A 12646-nucleotide genomic window follows, 5' to 3' on the forward strand; every position below is an offset into this window, starting at 1 on the left:
TAGGTTTCTAAAAAGAAACAGGCAGATTTAGAATATAACATGCAGTGTTCTATAGATGGATACATAAAAACACTTTATTTGTTACATTTATAATGAATGGATTTGAAAGTAGATAAAACACATCTGTGTCGGCCTTGGCGAATTAAAGTTCTTGTCTTTAAATGAACTTTGTCTTTGTGTGTTTCAGGTACTGAAATCTCAAAGACTGAATGAACCAGCATTGCAGCCATGGGTCACTGTGAGCATCACAGGGAAGGTTGAAGCCGCCCACTGCACCTGTATGGCCGGAGTCGTGGAGACCTGCAGCCATGTCGCTGCTCTTCTGTTTAAAGTAGAAGCAACAGTGAGGATCTGTGGCACAAGGACTGTTACAGATGAACCTGCATGCTGGGTTTTGCTGGGTAATATGACCAAGATATAGTCAGTGGTTGGCCATAAGATAGACTTCTCCTCTTCAGCTGCCCAAAGAAAGACTCAATCAAAACATAAACAGACCATAGTGACAGGTAAAAGACGCCATCCTCAAAAAAGAAAAATTCCACCTGCTACTGTGGAGGAGTTGTCTCAATTGATGGGAAAATATTTTTCCAAGCATAGTTCTGAATAACCCATAATGTTTTAATTTAGGGGGTCTACATTTATGCCTGAAGTGCATTGCTATGTAAGTAATTTGCATTTACCAAATATGTACTTACTGAGTAACTCTGTTCAAAAGTTGAATAAAGAAACAAATAAATGTTTGCCTTTCTTTTTTTAAAATTAAAACCACTTCAGTTACAATGTAGAATCCATGTCATGTCTAGTTTACAAATGACAAAATGTTTACATAAAATCATGACAGCATTTAAATAATATACTAGCATTACCACTACCACACCCACTACTAGCATTCTGTAATTTACTGTCTCTTTTGAAAACTTATCACTACATATATAGCACAAGACTTTTAAGGCTATTTAACAAGAACATTTTTCGCTGATTTTACTACCACACTGGGGCACATGTTCACCAAAACGCAGCAAACCTTTGCCATCTTATCCAGAAGGGTCACCTCTTCACCCTCATGTGGAAGAAGTAATCTGATTGGCATGGTGGTATGTAGCATGTAGTTTGAAGCAGGGATTTCGTAGTGTCCCATGTAGTGTTGGAACCCAGTCAGGATTTGTTTCATTCATTTCATAGGCTGGTTTGCCTGCAATAATGTTAAATAATTGGCAACTCTATAAATAGAAGGTAGTTCTGCAAAATCCCTCATTAGGATGTTTGTTCTAATTTGCTATGACCTCAGAGCGCATTGAAAATAAAACTAATAGGCTATAAAGAGTGATATGAACTTATTTCAAACTTACCAGAATGAAAATACTGTAGCACACCAACAGATATCTGGGGAACTGAATACCAGCTCGTCTCACAGCTGCTATCCAGGCTAGACGCCTTCTTTTGGTAACATCCAACACATAAGCTCCCTGATGATGCCTCCAGGTGAGGAAACAATGAAAAGAGAGCCCATTTTCAAGCTTATTCCTTTGCCGGTAGTGTAACCTAACATTACAACCGACCACACAGCAAGCATTTGTTTGGCCTGCTAATATGGCGCCTCGACCAAAAATCCTGGCTACGCCCCATCCCATCAGATCACGCTCCAGTGCCCTATTAGCATACGGATCTAGAAAGAAGACGCTGCATTTTTAACTCTGAGGGAGATGGAGAATGAGCCTATTTCCAAAAAAAGTGGAGTGTGTTCCTTTAAGTACTATATTGTACGCTACATTAAACGCTACATTATAGTGAGATATTGTGTTATGTGAAATACTGTAAACACATGAATAAACAACCTAATTCTTGCTAAACCTTTGACTCTGTTTTGTTTGAATCCAACTGTTTTTTGCAGATGTACATAAAACATGTTGTTACTTTTATTTTTATTCGGGCCCGAGCACTAAAAGTGCAAAGGCCCTATTGTATCTGCTCCGTTTCTTCTTCTTATTATTATTCAGGCAAAACAAGTGCCTTTTTGAGGGCCCAAATATGCTCAAAAACTGAAAAACTGAAAAATGAAATTTTGCACACGTGTCAGGTCTGGTGAAAAATGTTGTATTTTAATGGTTTTACATATGAGCATTGGCTCAGGAGTGCCACCTGCGTCAACAGCGCCACCTATGCCTTGTTAAATGAAGCCCTACGAACACATGGTTTCAGCTACATGTATGAAATCTGGCACACATGTGTATCATGCCAAGATGAACAAAAATGTCAGTGGGACCATTGACGCAAACCCAGCAGGAAGTCCGCCATTTGGAAGTGAAGGTGATATTTTGGCTCTAATTTTGCCATTTCCACGCCTCGTACTTTTGCAAACTCCTCCTTGGGTTTTGATTGTATAAGCTTCATATTTGGTCAGTGTCAACTACACACCTGGGCCATGGTAAATTGCGGAGCTTTCTTCAAACAAAGAAAATGAAAAACAAAAAGTTGATAAACTTAAGTGTGGAATAATGTGCCCTTCACTCTGACATCAGCAGATTTTTTTCAATGCTACTGCCCTCTAGCACCACTGTTCATTGACAGGCCTGAACTTGTCATTGCCCCTGGGTTTTTGTCTCACAGTTTTGTTCAGTTTATTATTATTCTTTGTTATTTAGTTTCTGGGATGAGTTGGTAGTTTTGATTCAGCTGTAGCCATATATATTGATTCCTGTGTTTTGAGTTTTCTGGAGTCTGGATTATCTTTTAATGATTTTGTTTGTGTTTTAGAGTAGTATTTACAGAGTTTGCATTATTTTTTTTCAGTTTTGCCGATGTTCTGTCCTTCCCCATTCTGCGTTAATCTTTATTCTAGCAGTAGGATTTTATCTTTTCGTTTTATTTTTTTAATAAACATTTTCTAAGTTGAGTTCTTTTTAGGTTGTATTTTGAGCTTGGATTCCTGTTTTGATTTTCATCCCACTATGAGCTATTTATTTAATTCTATCATTGTTTAGTTCCAATACTGTTAATATTAGTGATATTTTGTTACTGTCCTCTATATTTACCTTCTTTGGCTGATGTCTAGCTATTTGGCTGGTTGACAGGATATTTATACCCATGATGACTTCATGTCAGGGAGGAGCAGCTCTCCACCATGACCAGCTGGGGGTGAGGAGAAAGAAAAGAGCAGGAAGAGAAGACAAAAGGCAAACTACCGAAGAGAGTTTAATAACTGCTAAGTGTTAAATACAGTAGTGGTGCAGAAACAGAAAAGGAGTCAAAAGAGAGAAGAAGAAATGCTCAGTGCATCATAGGAAACCTCTCTCATTTTAAGGTGTGGAGAAATATGACATGAAGGGTCCCTACACTAGTATAATTAATTTGTAGTTGTTTGCGTTTTATAATGAGGAATGTGTGGCTGTCTACGCCTGTGATGGATGCGTCCCTACTGAAACCCAGTTATGATTTCTAGAAAGAACAGCACTTTAAAAAACAGTTTTAATTGTTATTGGGATAACAAAGCATCTTTTAACCATAACAAATTTACCTAAACAGAGATGTGAAAGTTGCTTTCTAATAAGTAATTAGGCCTATATTTGTTATTTACATGTTAAATGCTTGACCTGTAATCTGTATATTCTGTATGTTTCAAGCCAGACTTAAAAGAACTCTTCAGCATTAGTGATGTCTCACATCAACTGTTAAGCTTATTCTAAACTTGTTTTGGCTCCAGTCTATTCTGATCCATTCCCAGTATTTAAAATTATATAATGGACACTAAATGTACTAAAATGTTTATTTTTTGACAATTACAAGTCCATTTTTCCTATAAATTTGAGTCAATTTAATATTTCTCTATAAAGGCATAAACGGGATCAATGTTGAATGTTACTAATATTTAGTATTGCTAATTGTATTCCTAGTGAATTCTTGAGTAACAGTTTCCAATGTAAACGTACAATTACAATTCTGTTTTCATCTGAAACACTTTCAGTTTCACACCAATCTGAATACTCCCTTTCCTGGAATGAAGCACACCTTTTTAAGCTCCTCCCTGTTTATAGACTATTTACTTCAGACATTACTGATCTGCCGGTCATGTGATAAGATGCAAAACAAAAAAATTTGCAAAGAATTTCCATCTGCTCAGGTCAGTGTCTCTGCATGAAAATAGCTTTTTTCTGGAAACAGAAAGTAAGACGTCGTTTGAGCAGGAGGGGACATGGCGCAGCAAGTAATTGAGCTGTATCGAGAAAAACTGAGGTGTTCCATCTGTCTACAACTTCTAAAGGATCCAGTCACTATTCCCTGTGGGCACAGCTACTGCATGACCTGTATCGAAACCTGCTGGGATGAGAAGGAAACACACAGCTGCCCTCAGTGCAGGCAGACTTTCAAATCGCAGCCTGTCCTGGTGAAAAACATCATTTTAGGTGAGCTAGTGGAAGATCTAAAAGCAGGACTCACATCTGCTTCATCTGGTCTTGCCTATGCTGGACCTGGGGAGATGTGGCCCGTGATTTCTGTTCTGGAAGGAAGCGGAAAGCCTCCAAGTCCTGCCTGGTGTGTATGGCCTCTTATTGTGAGCAGCACCTCCAGCCTCACTACAACATAGCTCCACTAAAGAAACACAAGCTCATCAATGATGCTTCAAAGCTTCAGGAGAACTTCTGCCCTCGCCATGATGAGGTGATGGAGATCTTCTGCCGCACTGATCAGCAGTGTATCTGTTTTCTTTGTTTAATGGATGAACACAAAGACCATGTCACAGTGCCAGTTGCAGCAGAAAGAGCTGAGAAACAGAAAGATCTTGAAACAAATAGACAAAATGTCCAACAGATAATCCAGGACAGAGAGAAAGATGTGAAGGTGCTCCAAGAGCAAGTTGAGGCTATAAGTCTTTCTACTGATAAAGCTTTGAGGCAAAGTGCGAAGATGTTCAAAGACTTGATCAGTCTCGTTGAGAAAAAAAGCTCTGAGGTGAAGCAGAAGATCAGATCCAAGCAAAAATGTGAACAGAACAGAGTCAAAGAGCTTCAGGAGAAAATAGAGCAGGAGATCAGAGATCTGAGGAGGAGAGACGCTGCACTGCAGCAGCTCTCACTGACAGAGGATCACCTCCATTTTCTGAAAAACTACTCCTCACTGTCACATCTGAGTGCATCTACAAACGTACCCACCTACAACAATCTTACTCTGCAGTACTTTGAGGATGTGACTGCATCTGTGTCACGGACCAGAGATAAAGTGAAGGCTCTTCTCAGTGATGAATGGCCAAAAATCTCAGTTGGAACGACCAAAGCAGATATTTTACTGCCTCAAGGAGAACCCAAAACCAGAGACGACTTTTTGAAACATTCTTGTCAGATCACTCTGGATCCAAATACAGCACACACACTGTTGTCACTGAGTGACAGCAACAGAAAAGTGACACTGATGAGTAGAAACCAGTCATATCCAAGTCATCCAGACAAATTCCTTGATTGCCGGCAGGTCCTGAGCAGAGAGGGTCTGACTGGATGCTGTTACTGGGAGGTGAAGTGCAACGGGACTGTTGGAGTAGCTGTTGCATACAAGGATATCGGCCATAGAGGGACCAGAGAGGAATGTGGATTTGGATTGAATGACAAATCCTGGGCATTAACAGTTTCAGGCAGCGGTTATGAATTCAAACACAACAATATTCCCACTCCCATCCCAGGCCCTCTGTCCTCCAGAATAGGAGTATATTTGGATCACAGGGCAGGAACTCTTTCTTTCTACAGCATCACTGAGACCATGAATCGTCTCCACAGAGTCCAGACCAGGTTCACTCAGCCTCTCCATGTTGGACTGTGGCTTCCACAAAGTGCTGGACACACTGCTGAGGTGTGTGAGCTCAAGAAGAGAATAAACATAAAATAGTGAAATTTGATGCCATGTGCTACTTGTTGAGATGTGTTTATCTATCCTGCACCTGTTAGAGATGAATCCTTATGGATATAAGTGTGTTCTTTAATTCCTTTGATTTTCTTGTTTTCACCAGCTATTCAGGTAAAACTGTTTATTTGGCAAACAATATTCATTTCTTATATATTTTATATTTAACCAGTGTTTTGTTGTAACATTAGCAGAAAAAACTCACATAAATATAAATTCCTAAGAAAATAACTTCAGTGTATTTAAAATTACAGAAAAAAATAATTATGTATCAGATAATTGTAATCAGGGTTATTGTGGTGTTTGCATTTTCAACTTAGTTTTTATTTCTATACTTAAGTTGGTGGATTGTAAAATGTTTAATTTCAGTTATGTTTTCATGAGGATTTTTTTATTTACTGCTGTTTGTGAAATAAAGTGAGCAATGTACACTAAAGTTTCCTGTTCCAAGAAATAAAATATCACTAACATGATGAATGGAGTTTTTTGTAAAGAGACATTTAAAGTGGAGCATTCAACAATTTCAAATAATGATGAAATTTAAAAAAAAGTATAACCTTAAAAATGTACATTAGACAATACCAAGCCCAGAGGGTATCGAGACCAAGACTAGACCAAGACCGAGACCAACACAAAAAAGTCTATAAACTGCAGCCAGATGCTGCTTCGTTTACAGGTGTCAGGCATATTTATGTGTTTTTGCGATGCACTCGCACAGCCCTCCTCACTGCTGTCTACTGTCTCACTCACTTACTGAGAGGACAGACACACAATATTGGCCACAATATGGAAGGATTGGAACATAGCTGAGCCACTGTGTGAGAGCTGAGCAACGAAAGGAAATTAATTGAGGAGCCGGCTCTCGCTCAATGAGAGTCGACTCTTCCGATTCACTACAAAGCACTCTCTAAGCACGGCTCTTAGAGCTGATGCTTTTGCGTATGACACATCATCGAACGTTACGTTGTGTGTCATGGATACTGTTGACTCCAAATCTCCTTACCACTATTTAGATCTGAGACAGCAAGACCGAGACAGTGAGACCAAGACAAGACAGAGACCAAAGTCCGTCTAGACCAAGACAAGACCAAGACCACATCAAAGTCTCGAGACCAAGACCTGTCTTGAGACATCCAAATCTAACTGTAGGTCTACACTAATTTAAGTGGAAGAATATGGATGTGTCATAATCCTGGGTTTTTTGACCCAGCATTTTGAGTTTTAGCTTATTTTGATGTTTGTGGTTTATGTTTAAGTACTTTAGGTTCTCTAAGTTCATTTCCACTAAACCTAAGTTTCCGTTATAGTTTATTGTTTTTCAGATTCTCCTTGTGTCTTCTGCCCCTGTGTTTAAGTTTCCCTCACCCTTTATGTGTTTTATGTTTGTGTGTTTTATGTTGTCAAGGTTGTGTTGTCATGTCTGCATTCCATTCTGCTTCCTGTTTTACTGTGAAAGTCTCTGTCCAGTATGCAGTGTGTCTAGTTTCTTCCCCTTGTCTAGTTAGGTCTGATTTGTCCCAGCTGTGTTTCCACCTGTTCCCCATCCTCTCATTATATTTCTGTGTACTTAAGTCCTCTGTCCTCCTTTGTTCAGTGTCAGGTCATCTGTGGTCTTTTGTGCCATGTCTCCATGGTCCAGGTATCTTTGTATCTATATCAAGTTTCATGTTTATTTTTATTTCCCCCAGTTTCAGTTATTGTTTATTCTCGTCTTTGTTTACCTTGTGCATTACTTTGTGTTTCTCCATCAGCCACTTTAAACAGCTCACTTTTTGTTAACTCAAGTTATGTTCCATGTTCCATTTTGTTTGCTCTTGGGTCTACTATTCATACTTCACACAGTCAGCTACTCAGCTAGACTGTAACAAGTGGTGCAGGAACAAAAAGGGAGTCAACAGAGTGAAGAAGAAATGCTCAGTGCATCATAGGAAACCTCCCTAATTTTAAGGTGTGGAGAAATATGACATGAAGGGTCCCTACACAAGTATAATTCATTTGTAGTTTATTTTTTTTGTTTTATAATTAGAAATTCACATGCAATACTGGGTTGGATTGCGCTCTTGAACATCCGCTCCATCGCAAACAAATGCTTCTCTCTGAATAAGCTCTTCACAGGAAAAAATGAACTGCGCCCTGCTGGCTGCTCTTACTTGGGCGCCTCCCATTTACGTCGCCGTGGTGGAGGACTTGCTCTCGTCTTTAAGGACAGTTACACATGCAGAGATATGCAAACTAAAAACTGTTTTTCTTTTGAGTCGAAAAAATTAAGGTTGGCTCTACGAACATTTTATCTTTGACAGTTTGACATGACAGTTTCAGTCTATCACCCTCCTGTCTCTGCTGCTGTGTTCTTAAAGGATTTTACGAACTTCTAATCTTCTATTATCCAGCTGGAGAAAGTTTTGATTTTTTTAGGGATTTTAATTCAATTCAATTCAATTCAATTTTATTTATATAGCGCCAAATCACAACATAAGTCGCCTCAAGGCGCTTCATAGATACAGAAAAACCCAACAATCATATGACCCCCTATGAGCAAGCACTTTGGCGACAGTGGGAAGGAAAAACTCCCTTTTAACAGGAAGAAACCTCCGGCAGAACCAGGCTCAGGGAGGGGCGGCCATCTGCTGCGACCGGTTGGGGTGAGAGAAGGAAGACAGGATAAAAGACATGCTGTGGAAGAGAGACAGAGGTTAATAACAGATATGATTCAATGCAGAGAGGTCAATTCACACATAGTGAGTGAGAAAGGTGACTGGAAAGGAAAAACTCAATGCATCATGGGAATCCCCCGGCAGCCTATGTCTATTGCAGCATAACTAAGGGAGGATTCAGGGTCACCTGGTCCAGCCCTAACTATATGCTTTAGCAAAAAGGAAAGTTTTAAGCCTAATCTTGAAAGTAGAGATAGTGTCTGTCTCCCGAATCCAAACTGGAAGCTGGTTCCACAGAAGAGGGGCCTGAAAACTGAAGGCTCTGCCTCCCATTCTACTTTTAAATACTCTAGGAACAACAAGTAGGCCTGCAGAGCGAGAGCGAAGTGCTCTAATAGGGTGATATGGTACTACAAGGTCATTAAGATAAGATGGGGCCTGATTATTTAAGACCTTGTACGTGAGGAGCAGGATTTTGAATTCAATTCTGGATTTAACAGGAAGCCAATGAAGGGAAGCCAAAACATTCATATTGATGATGCCTCATCAAACTCAGCAGCTGAACTTTTATCTGTATCCAATTCTTTTGACTTTGTCCAACATGTCTCTGGTCCAACCCATTTAAAAGGCCATACCTTGGAACTTGTCTTTTCCTTGGGCCTCAACATTGGCAACGTGTTTGTCGAGCATGGACTTTTGAGTGATCATAATTGTCTGTTTTTTTTAACTCAACTTTAGTTCTAAACAAACACCTTGGAAGTTAAAAACTCAGACGCATAATAACTGAGACTACTGCTGGGAGGTTCTCCATCATATTTGACAGTTCTCTACTTTTTACTGGAAATGATGTAAATATTCTTATTCAGTCATATAGATGTTGTAAAGACTCACCTTTCAGTGCACTCACTTCACCAGATGCACCTAGTTTCTTTTCCTCACCTTTGATTGGGTGTGGTGCTTGCCCTTAATTGCACTCACCTGTAACCCGTTATATAAGGACTGCATTCACCTACAGCTAACTCCTTCTTCACTCCCACATGGGGCGGCAGCTGAGGTGAAGTTTCTGTTCGAGTTTCCTGAGTTCATGTATTATGAGTTACTGAATGACTTAAATCACACTTCCTTTCAGAGTTAGCAGTCCATGTGCGTCTTTCCTTTTAGAATAGAAGAATAGAATAATCCTTTAATTGTCCCACAAGGGGAAATTTGGTTGTAACAGCAGCCAGAAAGACACATATACAACAAACAGGACACAGAACAGAAACATACACAATTTTTCTTACATATTTACATTAAGGACAATGATTACTATAAACAGAGTACTGTACAGTTATCAAATTAAATAAAAATAACTACAGATAAGAGGCAAACCAGGTTGTAGTGCGAATCGGTTGATTAAATTGTTGCAGTTACAGCTCAGATGTAAACGTCTATGTTTGTTGGGAGCAGTTCTGATTGTACAGTCTGACAGCTGCAGGGAGGAAGGACCTGCGGAAACGCTCCTTCATGCATCGAGGACGCAGCAGTCTGTCACTGAAGGAGCTCTGCAGTTCAGCAACATTTACATGCATGGGGTGGGAGACTCTGTCCATCAGAGATGTTATTTTGGCCAGAGTCCTTCTGTCTCCCACCACCTGCACTGGGTCCAGGGTGCCTCGCAGAACAGAGCTGGCCTTCCTGATGAGTTTATCCAACCTCTTCCTCTCAGCTGCCGATAAACTGCTGCTCCAACATACCATACTGTGAAAAATGACAGATGCCACCACAGAGTCATAGAAGGTCTTTAAAAGCGCTCCCTGTACTCCAAATGACCTCAGCCGCCTCAGCAGGTAGAGTCTGCTCTGACCCTTCCTGTAGAGAGCATCAATGTTGTGACTCCAGTCCAGTTTATTATTCAGGTACCTATAAGAGTCCACTATCTCAATGTCCACTCCCTGGCTGTTCACTGGTGTCAGTGTGGTGTGTCTGCGTCTTCTCGCTCGTAGACCGCGAAGGCCGGGTACTCTGAAGTGTGCGGCCCCTGAATTGGGACACAGCTCGAGTCTTGTTAGACTTTACCTCAGCCCTTGACACAGTTGATCATACCATCCTGATAAACTGACTGATAGACCTGGTTGGGATGTCTGGCTCTGTTCTAGACTGGTTTTCATCCTACATGTCATGTCGGAATCTACAGAGCTGCTGTGTGGAGTTCCTCAGGGCTCCGTGCTGGGACTTATTCTGTTTTTAATATACATTCTTCCTTTAAGCCAGATAACACTGCAGTTTCCTGATGTATCTTATCATCTTTTTGCTGATGATATTCAGCTATACTACTCATTTAAGCCTTCTGAAGTTCATAAGCTCTCTGCTCTGACTGTTTAACCAACATTAAATAATGGTTGAACAATAATTCCTTACAGCTAAACCCAGAGAAAACAGAAACTTTGACTATTGCACCAGACAGTGCAATAACTGATATTAAACAGCGACTAGGTGATTTAGGTTCCTTATAGAAGCATAACCTTAGAAATCTAGGTGTTATTTTTGATTAAGCTTTTTCTTTGGAGGGACATTTAAATCAGTAAGAACCTGCTTTTTCCACTTGAGGAACATTTCCAAACTTAGATCCATCATGTCAACAAGTGAACTCGAGATGATAATTCCGTACTTTTGTCTCTACAAGACTTGACTACTGTAACAGCCTGTTTACTTGTCTAAACGAGAAAGGGCTAGCTCGTCTACAGGTTGTTCAAAACTCTGCAGGGAGGCTACTGACCTGCTCGAACAAGGGAGCTCATATGACCCCTGTTTTAAAGTCGCTGGTCAAACCAGTCAGATTTAGGTTCCATTTTAAAATTCTAGTTTTAACTTTTAGAGCATTACAGGGACAGACCCCTTCCTATATTGCTGATTTGATTTGTACACATACCTCTTCTCGTAACCTGAGGTCATCTAATCAAAACCTTTTAGTGGTCCCCCACACTCGTTTCAGAGCTTGAGGGGACCGATCTTTCCAAGCTGTTGTATCCAGACTGTGGAATGCACTTCCTATATTTTTATGATGTCTGGACTCTGTGGAGACCTTCAAAAAGCTATATATAGACCATGGTTTTTATGATGTATTTATGAGTGTATTGTGTTTTCTTACCTTTCTTGTAAAGCACTTTGTGACCATGTCTGTGAAAGGTGCTATATAAATTAACTTTACTTACTTACTTACATCATGTCAATCTTACAAAGAAATGTGTGGCTGTCTACGCCTGTGATGGATACGTCCCTTGTAAAACCCAGTTATGATTCCTAGAAAGGACAGCACTTAAAAAACAAACAAACAAAAAAAAAACAGTTTTAATTGTTACTGGGATAACAAAGAATTAAGGTTGAATGTTACTAATATTTAGTATTACTAATCCAGTCCTTCTGAATTGTCCAGTAACAGTTTCCACTGTAAACATTCGATTACATTTCTGTTTTTATCTGAAACACTTTCAGTTTCACATCAATCTGAATACTCCCTTTCCTGGAATAAAGCACACCTTTCTAAGCTCCTCCCAGATTACTGATCTGCCAGTCGTGTAATAAGATGCAAAACAGAACATTTCCATATGTTTTAGATCAGTGTCTTTGCATCAAGGAGACAAAAACAGGTTTTATCTTGAAACAGAAAGTAAGATGTCGTTTGAGGGCCGGAGAAATGGTGCAGCAAGTAATTGAGCTGCATCGAGAAAAAATGAGCTGTTCCATCTGTCAGGAACTACTAAATCCAGTCACTATTCTCTGTGCGCACAGCTATTGCATGAGCTCTATTAAAACCTACTATAAAAACTAAAGTAAAATAGCAAAAACTACTATAAAAACGAATTGACTGCCATTATTCATATGTGGTGTCTGGTAAAATGAGCTCAGGACAAAGCACAAAATATATTTAAAGGTCCTTTATTATTCTTTGTTATTCTGAACAAATTGAATTCTTAAAAAAAACAATTAAAACCTTACAGTGAAAATTATCCTCTATATGAGTCCATCAACAGTTAGAGTGGGGTGGTTTCCTGTTTAAATAAAAATACATAACTCACATTAACTAGCAGAAAACTCACAACCCTTATACTTATTAGATAGAAAAT

General features: G+C 39.6%; 1 pseudogene; it reads left to right on the plus strand.

Annotated features, from left to right (window-relative positions):
- The first annotated feature begins 4106 nt into the window (after positions 1-4106).
- Positions 4107-6502, plus strand: LOC120734055 (annotated as a pseudogene).
- The last annotated feature ends 6144 nt before the right edge of the window (positions 6503-12646 follow it).

This window comes from Simochromis diagramma, unplaced genomic scaffold, assembly GCF_900408965.1.
Source record: "Simochromis diagramma unplaced genomic scaffold, fSimDia1.1 OVJJ01000216.1, whole genome shotgun sequence".
Lineage (NCBI taxonomy): Eukaryota > Metazoa > Chordata > Actinopteri > Cichliformes > Cichlidae > Simochromis > Simochromis diagramma.